Source organism: Petaurus breviceps, unplaced genomic scaffold (assembly GCF_028583685.1).
Source record: "Petaurus breviceps papuanus isolate PSGF00001 unplaced genomic scaffold, PetGlider_PUasm1.0 90925, whole genome shotgun sequence".
NCBI lineage: Eukaryota > Metazoa > Chordata > Mammalia > Diprotodontia > Petauridae > Petaurus > Petaurus breviceps.
The window spans coordinates 26,818,376-26,830,231 of NW_027187380.1; the positions used below are offsets into that span (position 1 = coordinate 26,818,376).

Here is an 11,856-nt window from a genome sequence, read left to right on the forward strand (position 1 = left end):
GCTGTGTCCCAAATCACTGGGGTTTTCACAAATGTTTTCAGATCTATGAGGAGGGTGCCCTCTCTACAAAAACCCCAAGCTCTGGCACACTGGCCACACACCCCAGGATCACCACCCAAGACCGTGATCCAGATCCAAGCAAATTAAAACAAGAGCAATTACCCTCTGAATGGTCACTTGGTCCCCCTACGATCTGCAGGCCAGGAGCTCCTTAAGCAGCCAAGCGGCTACTTCAGTTTTCTCATCTTTAAAATGAGCTGAAGAAGGAAATAGCAAACTCCTCCAGTATCTTTACTAAGAAAATCTCAAATGGGGTCACAAAGAGTTGGACATGAGTGGGGGAAAGGGGGAATGATAAACAGTTTTGGGAAGAACTACAAGCAAAACTTCTTGATTCTGAAATAGGGATTAAAAAGAGAAAAGAAGGGGTGGCCAGGTGGCTCAGCGAGTAAGAGCACCGGCTCCAGTGTCGGGATGACCTGGGGATCAAATCCGGGCTCAGATGTTTAGCACCACACCCAAAAATAACTGGCCATGTAATCTTGAGCAAGTTACTTAACCCCAATTGTTTAAAAAAAAAAAAAGAGAGAAAAGAACCATTATCTAAGAGGTAATCTGTCAGTTAAAGGATGGATTAAAAAATAATAGTATATGAATGTAGGGGTGTCTAGGTGGTGCAGTGAATAGAGCACTGGCCCTGGAGTCAGGAGGACCTGAGTTCAAATTTGGCCTCAGACACTTAACACAAAACTAGCCACGTGAGCTTGGGCAAGTCACTTAACCCCAATTGCTCTACCTTCCCTCTTCAAAAAAAAAATATATGAATGGAATGGAATTTTACTGCACTATAACAAATAAGAAAAAGCAATTTCAGAGAGTCCTGGTTAGTCTGAACTAATACAGAGTAAAGTGAGCAGAACCAGGACAATTTATATTAGGACAATAAGATTGTAATATGAAACAACTTTGAAAGACTAAGAATCCTGATCAATGTAGTAATCCCACCATGAATCCAGAGGACCTATAATGGAACAAGTTATCTTCTGACAGATATGATCAACTTAAGGTGTCAAGATAAACATTTTTATACATGGCCATGTGTAGATCCATTTTACTTGACTGTTTGTTACAAGGCTTTTTTTTTTTTTAATTCATGGGGCAGAACCAAGGGAGGGAAGTTAGCAAATTATTTATTACCCACCCCCTATAAAGAGGACCATTGAAACTTTTTTTTATATGCACAAAAGAGAACAGAAGGCAGTGCAAAAGGAAAGCACACTCAAGCAGGACAGTTTTGAAAGTTCAGGTGTAGAATTGAAACTTTTTTTGTTTTGTTTTGTGTTTTTTTTTCCAAATGCTTTATTAATTTCTGATTTACATCATTCATTTCCGCCAGATTTTGAGTTACAAATTTCCTCCCCATTTTTCCCCTACCCATTGCCCCAAAATAGCAGTCCCACAGGATATCCCCTCCTCCAATCTGCTCTATCCCATATTTTCTCCCATACCCCTTTTGACATTTCCAGTGGATCTCTATGCCCCAGTGCCTGTATATCTTATTTCCAAATTACATGTAAAATAGTATGAATAATAGCATATATATACATATATATATTTGGATATTTGATTTTAAAACTTTGAATTCCAGATTCATTCCCTTCCTCCCTTGTCACCCACCCTTACTGGGAAGATAAGCAGTTCAGCATAGGTTGTACATGTGTGGCTAATGCAAAACAATAACATAGTAGATATATTGTAAAAGACTGACTATATTCCCCTCCCTCCTATTCCACCTCCCACTTGTTCTATTCTCTGCTTTGATCCCATCCCTTTTCAAAATAGGGTGCTTCCAACTTCCCTCCCCCCCTACCTGCCCTCCTTTCCATCAACCTTCTTCTGCCCCTACTCTCCTGGAGGGTGAGATACCCTATTTAGTGTGTATTTCATTCCCTCCTCAAGTCAAATTCAGTGGGAATAAGGTTGACCCATTCCCTTTTGCCTTCCTATTCTTCCCCTCCGTTGTAACCATTTTCCCTTGCCTCTTCTATATGAGATAGTTTACCCCATTCTGTCTCTCCCCATCTCCTCTCATTATATTCCTCTCTCACCTCTTAATTTCACCTTTTAAGTATCATCCCTTCCTGTTAAATTGGTCCTATGCCCTCTATCTATGTATACCTATAAACATATATACACATTCACCTATGTATTCATATGCCCATATACCCTCATATATATATTCCCTTCAACTACTGAGGAAAGTTTCATAAGTTACAATTATTGTTTTTCCATGTAGGAATGTTAATAGTTCAACTTTGATAAGTTCCTTATGGTTTCTTTTCCCTGTTTACCTTGCATGTTTACCATGCATCTCTTGCTTCTTGTATCTGAATGTCAAATTTTCTATTAAACTCTGTTTTTTTCAGCAAAAATGCTTGAAAGTCCTCTATTTCACTGAATGACCATATTTTCCCCTGAAACATGATGCTCAGTTTTGCTGGGTAGTGACTCTTGGTTTTAATCCCAGCTTCTTTGACCTCCAGAATATCATATTCCAAGCCCTTCGATCCTTCAGTGCAGAAGCTGCCAGATCCTGTGTTATCCTGATTTTGTTTCCACAGTATTCAAATTGTTTCTTCCTGGCTGCTTGTAATATTCTCTCCTTAATCTGGGAATTCCAGAATCTGGCTATAATATTCCTAGGAATTTTCTTTTTGGGATCTTTTTCAGCAGGTGTTTGGTGGATTCTTCCAACCTATATTTTGCCTTCTGGTTCTAAAATGTCAGGGCAGTTTTCTTTGACAATTTCCTGGAGGATGATTTCTAGGTTCTTACTTTGATCATGGCTTTCAGGTAGTCCAATAACTTTTAAATTATCTCTCCTGGATCTATTTTCCAGGTCAGTGATTTTCCCCATGAAATATTTCACATTGCCTTCTATTCTTTCATTTGTTTGGATCTGTTTAACAGCATCTTGATTTCTCATAAAGTCATTAGCTTTCATTTGCTCCAATCTAATTCTGAAGCAATTATTCTCCTCAGTGAGCTTTTGAGATTCTTTTTCCATCTGGCAAATGCAGCTTTTTAAGGCATTCTTATCCTCATTGTCTTTTTGAGCCTCTTTTGCCAGTTGAGTTAGTCTATTTTTTAAGGTGTGATTTTCCTCAGTCAGGCTGTTGACTCTCATTTTATAATTTTCTTGCATTGTTCTCATTTCTCTTCCCAATTTTTCCTCCACTTCTCTTATCAGCTTCTTAAGGTCCTCTGTGGCCTGTAACCAGCTCTTATTTTCCTTTGAAGCTTTTGGTGCAGGAGTTCTGACTTCACTGTCTTCCTCCTGTTCCATGCTTTGCTCCTTTTTGTCCCCAAAATAGGAGTCTAATGTTGGAATCTTCTGTCTGCTCTGTTTCCTTTGCCTGGTCATGTCTCCCCTCAGTCACTTAACCCCTGGACTTTTTGCCACAGTAGGACTCTGCCACCAGACAGGGGACCTTTCATCCCAAATGCTGGGGTTTTCTCAGCTGCTGGAGGTATTAGATGGGTGCCCTCTCTGAGATCTCCACATGCTCTGGGAAGCTGGACACACACCCCAGGACCACCACCCTAGACTGCAATCCAGATCCAAGCAGATTAAAGCAAGAGTGATTACCCCTCAGACTGGTGCTTGGTCCCCCTACACTCTGCAGGCCAGGAGCTGAAGCTGCCAGGTGGCGCCAGCATCTCAGCAGCTTCTTGCCCCAGGGGTAAAAGCCATGCACTCCCACTTACTGGGTCCCAAAGTCCAGACTGCACTGACCTCTCACTTTGTCCTTCGCATCTGTGTGTTGATAAATCTGGAAACGGCCACAGCTGCTGCTGATCTGGAGTCCCTCATGCCAGTGGCTGGTCAGCCCCACCCTGGGGCTAAAGCCTCAGTGTGGGGCTGGGATGGGCTCCCAGGGCACTGCGCTGGCCGATTCCTGCCAGCCTGCTGGGCTGTCCTCAGCGGGAGTTTAGCTTCTCTGTGTCATTTTGGGGGTTCTGCAGCTCCTGCGTTTTTTTAGAGTCCCCTTTTTACATGGATTGGAGAAGGTGGAAGCCGGAGCCATGGGGAGGTCCTGCTTCTACTCCAACATCTTGACTCCACCCCCTGACATCTTTTAAAAGCAAGTGGTATGAAATGGAGATTCAGTTTCATATAAAGTCTTCCTTTGGGGTTAAGTGACTTGCCCAAGGTCACGTGATTAGTTTTGTGTTAAGTGTCTGAGGCTGGATTTGTAAATACCCATTATTGGTGTTCAGGTTCAGAATCAAAAAATAAAATTGGTACTAGGACAGTTTTTAAGTTTTAACTAAATTATTAACATTTTCTCTATCTCTTTAAAAAATCTGGACAATCAACAAAACTATAAATCAAGACCTGATTTACAGTATTTGCCAGCTTGAGAGATGTAAATACTCACACTGACAATGTGACAGTCAGCTCCAGCACACACATGGATGAAAGGCCTTCCCCCTCCCACTACTTTGTGCCTTCTCTCATTTCCCCTGGGGAGACTAGAAACTAAACTAGACTTTCACCAACTAAAGACAAATTTGAATATGCTATTTCTAAGATTGTATTCTCAGGAAAATTGTGATAAATGGTTGTTTGTTCAATTTACCCAATTCTCTTATTTTAGGGTGATAGTGATCTCCAGGCCTGCCTCTTCCTGCCTTTTCCACTCTCTCTCTTCTATTGGGGGGCCTTTATGGAGTTCATATTCCAGGTGCCCTCCCCCACCCTGATAGAAGTAATAATTGCTTGTTCCTGGCAAATATAGTACATGTACTGACCTAGAGGAGTCTCTGGCTAATTTGCTTTGGATCTCTTTTCTTGAGCCTGGGTGAGGGATCCTGAGTTGACAGTCTTATTCTTGGTGGCCACATTATGCATTCAAGACTTCTGGGTACCCTAGAACTGACTTAGAGCAGGAGGAAGTTTCTCTATCAGAGAATGATCATTAAGAAGAGGATCCCAAGCTATAACTTGGCTAACCAGAACCATTTGGAGTTTGTTGAGTCATCTCATGGGGCTATTCCTGGCTTCAAAAATGGAGAACCACTGAGGGGTGTGATGTGGGGTAGGCAGAGCTCAGGTGCCCAACTTTGGCAGTGCCCATGGCATGTCTCTTGTTTCTCTGACACAGAAGTACAATGGCATTATGGCATTACTCAGGCCCAAGTAGCAATAGTGCCTAGCACAAGGTCAGTGGTATCACCTAAGGCCATGGCCATGGCATTAGGGACCCATTGCTATCCCTCCCCCCCAATACAGGGAGTGAAGCAGAAGCCCTAATGACAGCAGAGTGGGTACTAGTGTAGATAGTGGGAAAGGCAGACCCTTTGCTTATACTAGAATCTGAAACTGATGGGACCCTCCATGGTTCTACCAGTTTTGTACCCCATGGTCATTGAACAGCTCCACAGAAAGCAAGTAGTAGTGTCAAACTCAAATTGAAACAGTCCACTAAACCAAACATAGGGATCTCTGAGAGCAAATTGTTAACATAGACAACCACATATTAACACATTGTATTGCATATTAAATATTTCCCAATTATGTTTTAAACTGGTTCCCCTGCACTCACACCTCTGCTCTAGAGGACCTTTAAGACATTATTCCAAGGGGTACGGTGTGGTGAGAACTGTTTGCTAATGTGGGCAACAAAGTGATACAGTGGATGGGCACTGGACCTCTAGTCAGGAAGACCTGAGGTCAAATTTGATTTCAGATGCTTACTAGCAGTCACTTAATCTCTTTCTTGCCTCAGTTTACTTCATCTGAAAAATTGGGATAATAATAGCACCTACCTCCTAGGACTGTTGTGAAGATCAAATGAGAATAATTATAAAGTGCTTAGCATAGTGCCTGATACATAGTAAGCACTATACAAATGATAGCTATGATGAAGATGAAGATGATGATGATGATGGAGCTCCTCCCTTAGTCCTGTCTGTGTCAACAAAACTACCAATACAGGCATAGGAGAGCTACTTCAGCTGAATCAAGGCTATGAATTTTATTAATATCCTTTTAACTGCTCTGTCATTCCCATACTAGGGTTAAATAAACCTTATACTATTTGTTGAATTACCTAAAGTAACTCATTTAGTTCTGGTCTTGGATCTGAGCCATCAGATCTACCTGGACAGCTCTGGAGTATTATGCACAGGAGGTTCTAAGTTAAGGGATAAGGATTATTATTTACTAACTTGTATTTTCTTTTTTTGTATTTAAAGTTGTATTCTTGTTTTAAGTTGTGACTTCTAAGTTTGATTATTCTAAAGAAATTACCTGGGGTGGCTAGGTGGTGCAGTGAGTAAAGCCCAGGCCCCAAAGTCAGGAGGACCCAAGTTCAGTTCCAGCTTCAGACACTTAACACCCACACAAAACCTTGTAACCTTGGGCAAGTTACTTAACCCAATTGCCCTCCAAAAAAAAAAAAAGGCAAAAAAAATTACCTTAGGACTTAGTTCCTTCTGCAATTCATAGGTTCCTAAAATGGGTGATACCACCCTTTGGGAGGTGCTGGAAAGATCCAGGGGGAGGTAGTAGTCTCGGGTACAATTGGGGGACATTGAATAAAAATAAGGGGGTGTTAGAAGCACAAGAAAAGAAAAGAAAAAAATTTTAAAAACATTTGTACATGTTCATCTGTTGTATAACAGAATTAAAGTTATAGTGATTGCATTATTTTCTAAATAAACACACAAAATGCAAGTTATAACTGATCGGTGGTCAAGTCCAATGACAGGTTTTAACAGTAAGTGTTGACAGGCAAGCATGTTGTGCATTGTTAGGAAGTCCAGCATGCATCGGCAGGAATATGTGCATGTAATGACTTGTTTACAATAGATACTATATGGTCACATAATATAATATTACATCATCAAAATTTCAGTGCAGGAAAAAACCCAAAAATTTACAATAAATTATTAAATTTAAGATGTGTCACTTTAAAAATTCATATTTCTTTTGAAATGATGCAAATGTCAAATTAGGTTTTCAGGGGCACACTGAGTAATTTTTTTAAAGGGAGTGGTAGGTCAAATGAGTTTGGGAACCTCTGTTCTACATGGTCTGACAAGTTATTTCTTAGGCCTGAAAGACCATCCCCAGAACCAGTTCTATACCTATGTTTGATTAATGTGCAGTGGTATCTACAGCAGAGGAGTCATTCTCAAATGAAAAAGGGTAGAGCTGCGTATTGGCTCTGGAAACCACAAATTAACATTATCGGTGTTTTAGTGGATATTCTGCTAAACATTTCCAAATTACATTTTAATTTGGCTCAGCCTGCACTTGGGAGTTGTAATAAAGAGGAGGAGAGAAGGAGCAGGAGGAGGAGGGGAAAAAGGAGGAGGAGGAGAAAAGAAGGATGGAACATGGTGATCAGTAGAAAGTTGTCAAGACGGTGCATGGGAACATAAAGAACATAAAGCTTGAACAGTTACGAATTCTAACCACTGAACACCTTACACAGAGGAATTGGGAGGATGGTGCCCCACAGTGACTGGCATTTTGTTGTCCTATGGTAAACTAACTCCCCCCTCCTGTTGCTAATCCCCGTAATCCAGAGTGGATGCCTGCCAAGTAGACAACCCATTTCTCCTTAACTGGAGTCTTAATTGACTCCCTTCACTCTTATCCTCATTCAGCTCAACCTTACCCAATCCCTCTGTCCTCCCCCACCAAATATGTCCTCTGGAATCTTCCATTCAGTTTTATTCTAAATCTCTTCCTCTCATCTTCTGGCATTACAAACAAAACAAAATAAAACTCTGGGTCTCTCTGAAATGCACTCATTTTTAGTGGGGAGTGATGTTTTAGACCTGTGCTTTAGGAAGTGAAGTTTGATATCTATGTGAAGGGTAGATTAGAAAGGTGAGGCCACTTAAGAGGCCCAAACTTAGGGCATTGGCAGCTTTGGGGAGGACTCAGCATAGCTGCGGGACAAGAGATACCTGAAGAAGCTCAAGCAGGTGAGATAGAGAAACAAGAGAATCAAGACAGAGCAATGCCACAGAAGCCAAGGCATCCAAGCTGCCTAAATGAAAACTAGCTCTTCCCCTTGAAACTGTTGAATTATTATTTCTTATTTTTTCTTCATTGTCCATCTCAGCCCTACAATACAGTTATGCCCATCTTTTCTATTTATTGTACCTCCTAAAATCCCCCATTCCATTGTCAACACAATTTCCTTCATCCCAGACCTCTTTCTCTCATGCTTCTTTTTTCTCCTACCACTTATGAGACTTGGGTCCCCAGAAAACACTGTCCCTAGCCATCCTTTCCTATAACTGATTGCACCTGTTCTCATGCTCCATGACACTATGGTCCTATAGAGAGTCATCAGTGCCTTTATCCTTGGGAACTTCAGCAGAAGTTCAACAGAAGAACACGTTGATGTTCTTCTAAACATTTTGACATTACTCATATGAGCCTCAACTCTCATGACCTATGCCTTCATTCCATTGCAACCTACTTCAATGATCAAGAATCGTGAAATTCCTTTATGCAACCATCACCTATCATTCCATTTTCCCCTATTCTTCATCCACACTGTGAACTCCAAAACCTCTAACAGGTCATCATTCCTACTTTGGGATGTCCTCTTCAATCACTGTTCAACCCTAGCTAAACTCCAACCCTGAATAATACCTGGATAATATTAATATCACTCACCTCCTCCACTCCTACTCTGATGCTGCTGAACAATGCTGGAGGGCATACAACTGCACTGATTAATTTTGTACAGATATAATACTATTCATTACAGTTACATGCCACATTTTTCCGGCAATTTCCCAATTGATGGACACCCATTTTATTCTCAAAACTATTGACATTCATCCTGATCTCCATCTCCTCCATCCTGCCCTGTTCTCCCAGTCCCTTAACTTTAGCCTGGCTAAATTTCTCTTGAGAATTTGTTTTGTATTAGCATCATACATGTGTTGTAAAGTTAAACTATATTTAATTTCTTCCATTCACAGTCTTGAATTCATATTCAGACTGCTTGATTCTGTGCTGTCCTCCATTTTTGAATCTTTTGCCTCTTTGTTCTCCATTTCACACCATGTTCATCTTCTGCCTTGGATCACTACCACCATCTGCTTTCTCTGCTACCATTGCTGTATTGCTTTTCAGTAGCTGAACTACGCTGTCCATTACAAATTCACATTATATAATCTGCTATTAAATTAAATATAGTTTAACTTTACAACACATGTATGATGCTAATACAAAACAAATTCTCAAGAGAAAAATAATAAAGCAGGAGCACGCAGCAATTAATATGCACATCCATGAACATGACATGGCAGCTATTATTTTTTACATTCTCAGAAATCCATCGAACTATTTGACCCAATTATTTAGAATATAAGGTTCTTCATATGAAGGAATGCTCTAAATGACTTTTTTTTTGAGGGAGGAAAGCAGGGCAATTGGGATTAAGTGGCTTGCCCAAGGTCACACGGCTAGTAAGTGTTAAGTGTCCGAGGCTGAATTTGAACTCAGGTCTTCCTGACTTCAGGGCGTGCTCTATTCACTGCACCAGCTAGCCACCCCTAAATCACTATTAATAAGAAAATGCAAATCAGAACAACCAGAAACTTCATCACCCACCCAGCAAAATGGCTAAGATGATAAAATATGGGAATATTCAGAGTCAGAGGGGTTGTAGGAAAATAGGCATTATTGTACTTGTACATTTTTGGTGGAGTTGTAAATCAATACAACTACTTTGGAAAGCAATTCGGAATTATGCAAATAAAGCGACTAGAATGTCCCATAGTTTTTGATCTAGAGATTCCATTAGAAGCATATAAAAATGTTTATTAGCAACACCTTTGTAGTAGCAAAGAATTGGAAACAAAGTAGATGCTCAACAGTTGGAGAATGCCTGACTAAACAATTTGTGATACATGAATGTAATGGTATGCTACAATGGTGTGAGAAATTATGCATATAATAAATAGAGAAACATGGAAAGATTTATGTGAACTGATATTGAGTGAACTAAGCAGATTCAAGAAAACAAAACATACAATGACTACAGCGAAAATGAAAAGAACAAAACAATTGAAAGTGAAAGTAGAAGAATCACAAAGAACAAGCTTGACCCCAAAGAAGAGCTATGAGGAGGCATCTTCCCCTATTCTTGTGCAGAGGTGGGAGGTCCACTGATGTGGAACACTGCATATATTTTCACATTTTCCTCCATATATTAATCAGGTTTGGTAACTTTTCATCTTTTTCTTTAAAAAATATTCTTTGTTATATAAGAGAGTTTTCTGGAAGGGGAAAAGGAGAAAGATACTGGGAGAAATTTAGTTGATGTGAAAACAAAACATAGCAATAAAATTTTATTTTAAAAAAGAATCTAGTCTGAATGCAGAGTGAAGCAGATTATTTTCTTTTTTTGTTTTGTTTTTTTTTCCTCATAGTTCCTCCCATTCATTCTAATTCTTCTATATAACATAACTAATGTGAAAATATGTTTAATAGGAATGTATATGTAGAACCTATATTAGATTGCATGCCATCTTGGGGAGGGGAAGAAAATTTAAAACACAGAAGTGAATGTTGAAAATTAAAAATCAATAAATAATTTTAAAAATAAAAAAAGAATCTAAGGTTCTTGAGAGCAATGTAGAATCAAATAAAATTGAACCTCAAATTGGAAACTTAGAAATCAAATCCTCAAAATTAAAGTCAAGCTAAAAGCTAAAAAAATCAGGGACCTAAATTGTAGATTAAGGTAAAAAGGAAGTTAAGGAAAGTGATAAACAAGAACCAAATGCTATTGGTTCTGAGAATGTTAACAATGTTAACATTTGTTTGTTTAGAAAATTTTACATCTATTTCTAGTCTCTCTCCTCCGCCCCCCTTTCCTTCTGAGATTACCTTACATTTATACCAAATAGAGCTAGTATATACTATTTATTGATTGATTCGTTCATTCATTTGCTTATTTCTTTCTTTATTTTTGCATGTTGGCTCCTCAATAGAATGGGATTTCCTAAAGGACAGACTGTGGTTTTTGCTTTTTTTGCATTCCTGGCACTGAACACAGTCCCTAGCATATAACATGGGAGCTTAAGGACTTGACCAACTCTTCTTGTATCTTTGAGACTGAATGTTATAACCTGTATTGTTATAATAAGGTTTGTCCTTGAGATGAAACAATTTGATCCCAATCTGCAACATTTTACATGTAGATACTCAACCAGAAATAACGGCTGAGGTTACTCTCAAGAATGTATAAAAGCTATCAGGACACATTTGTTAACTGAGAGCTCTCTCTCTTATGTCATGGCATCACTAAGTGAGCCTGGGAGATTACTCAGTGAAATTGCATGATTTATGTTAAAAAAAAAAAAAGCAGCCAGGTGGTACAGTGGACAGAGTGCTAGACTTAGACTCAGGAAGAAACAAGCTTCAGACACTACCTGTGTGATTCTTAGCAAGTCACCTAAACATTCTTTGCCTCAGCTTTCTCATCTATAAAATGGGGATAATAAAGGCACCTATCTCTCAGGAATGTGATAAGGATAATAGGATATAATATTTTTAAAGTGCTTTGCAAGCTTCAAAGTGCTCTATAAAGGCTACCCCATTATCAATGTTTTTTTTTAAACAACTTGAATTCTAATAGAGCTGAATACAATGCAGAGGTTCCCTTACTTCAACATCAAGGACTTGTATTTTTCACCTTGTATCTCCTGTGCAATTACTGGCAGGCATCAGGTCCTTGATAAATGCTTTCATTAAAGTGAATTCTCTATTTCTCTCTCTCTCTCTCTCTCTCTCTCTCTCTCTCTCTCTTT

General features: G+C 39.5%; 1 long non-coding RNA gene across 1 annotated transcript in view; it reads right to left on the bottom strand.

Annotated features, from left to right (window-relative positions):
• Positions 1-11,856, bottom strand: part of LOC138152623 (uncharacterized) — a 634,969-nt gene that overhangs the window by 336,024 nt on the left and 287,089 nt on the right. The window lies entirely within an intron of this gene.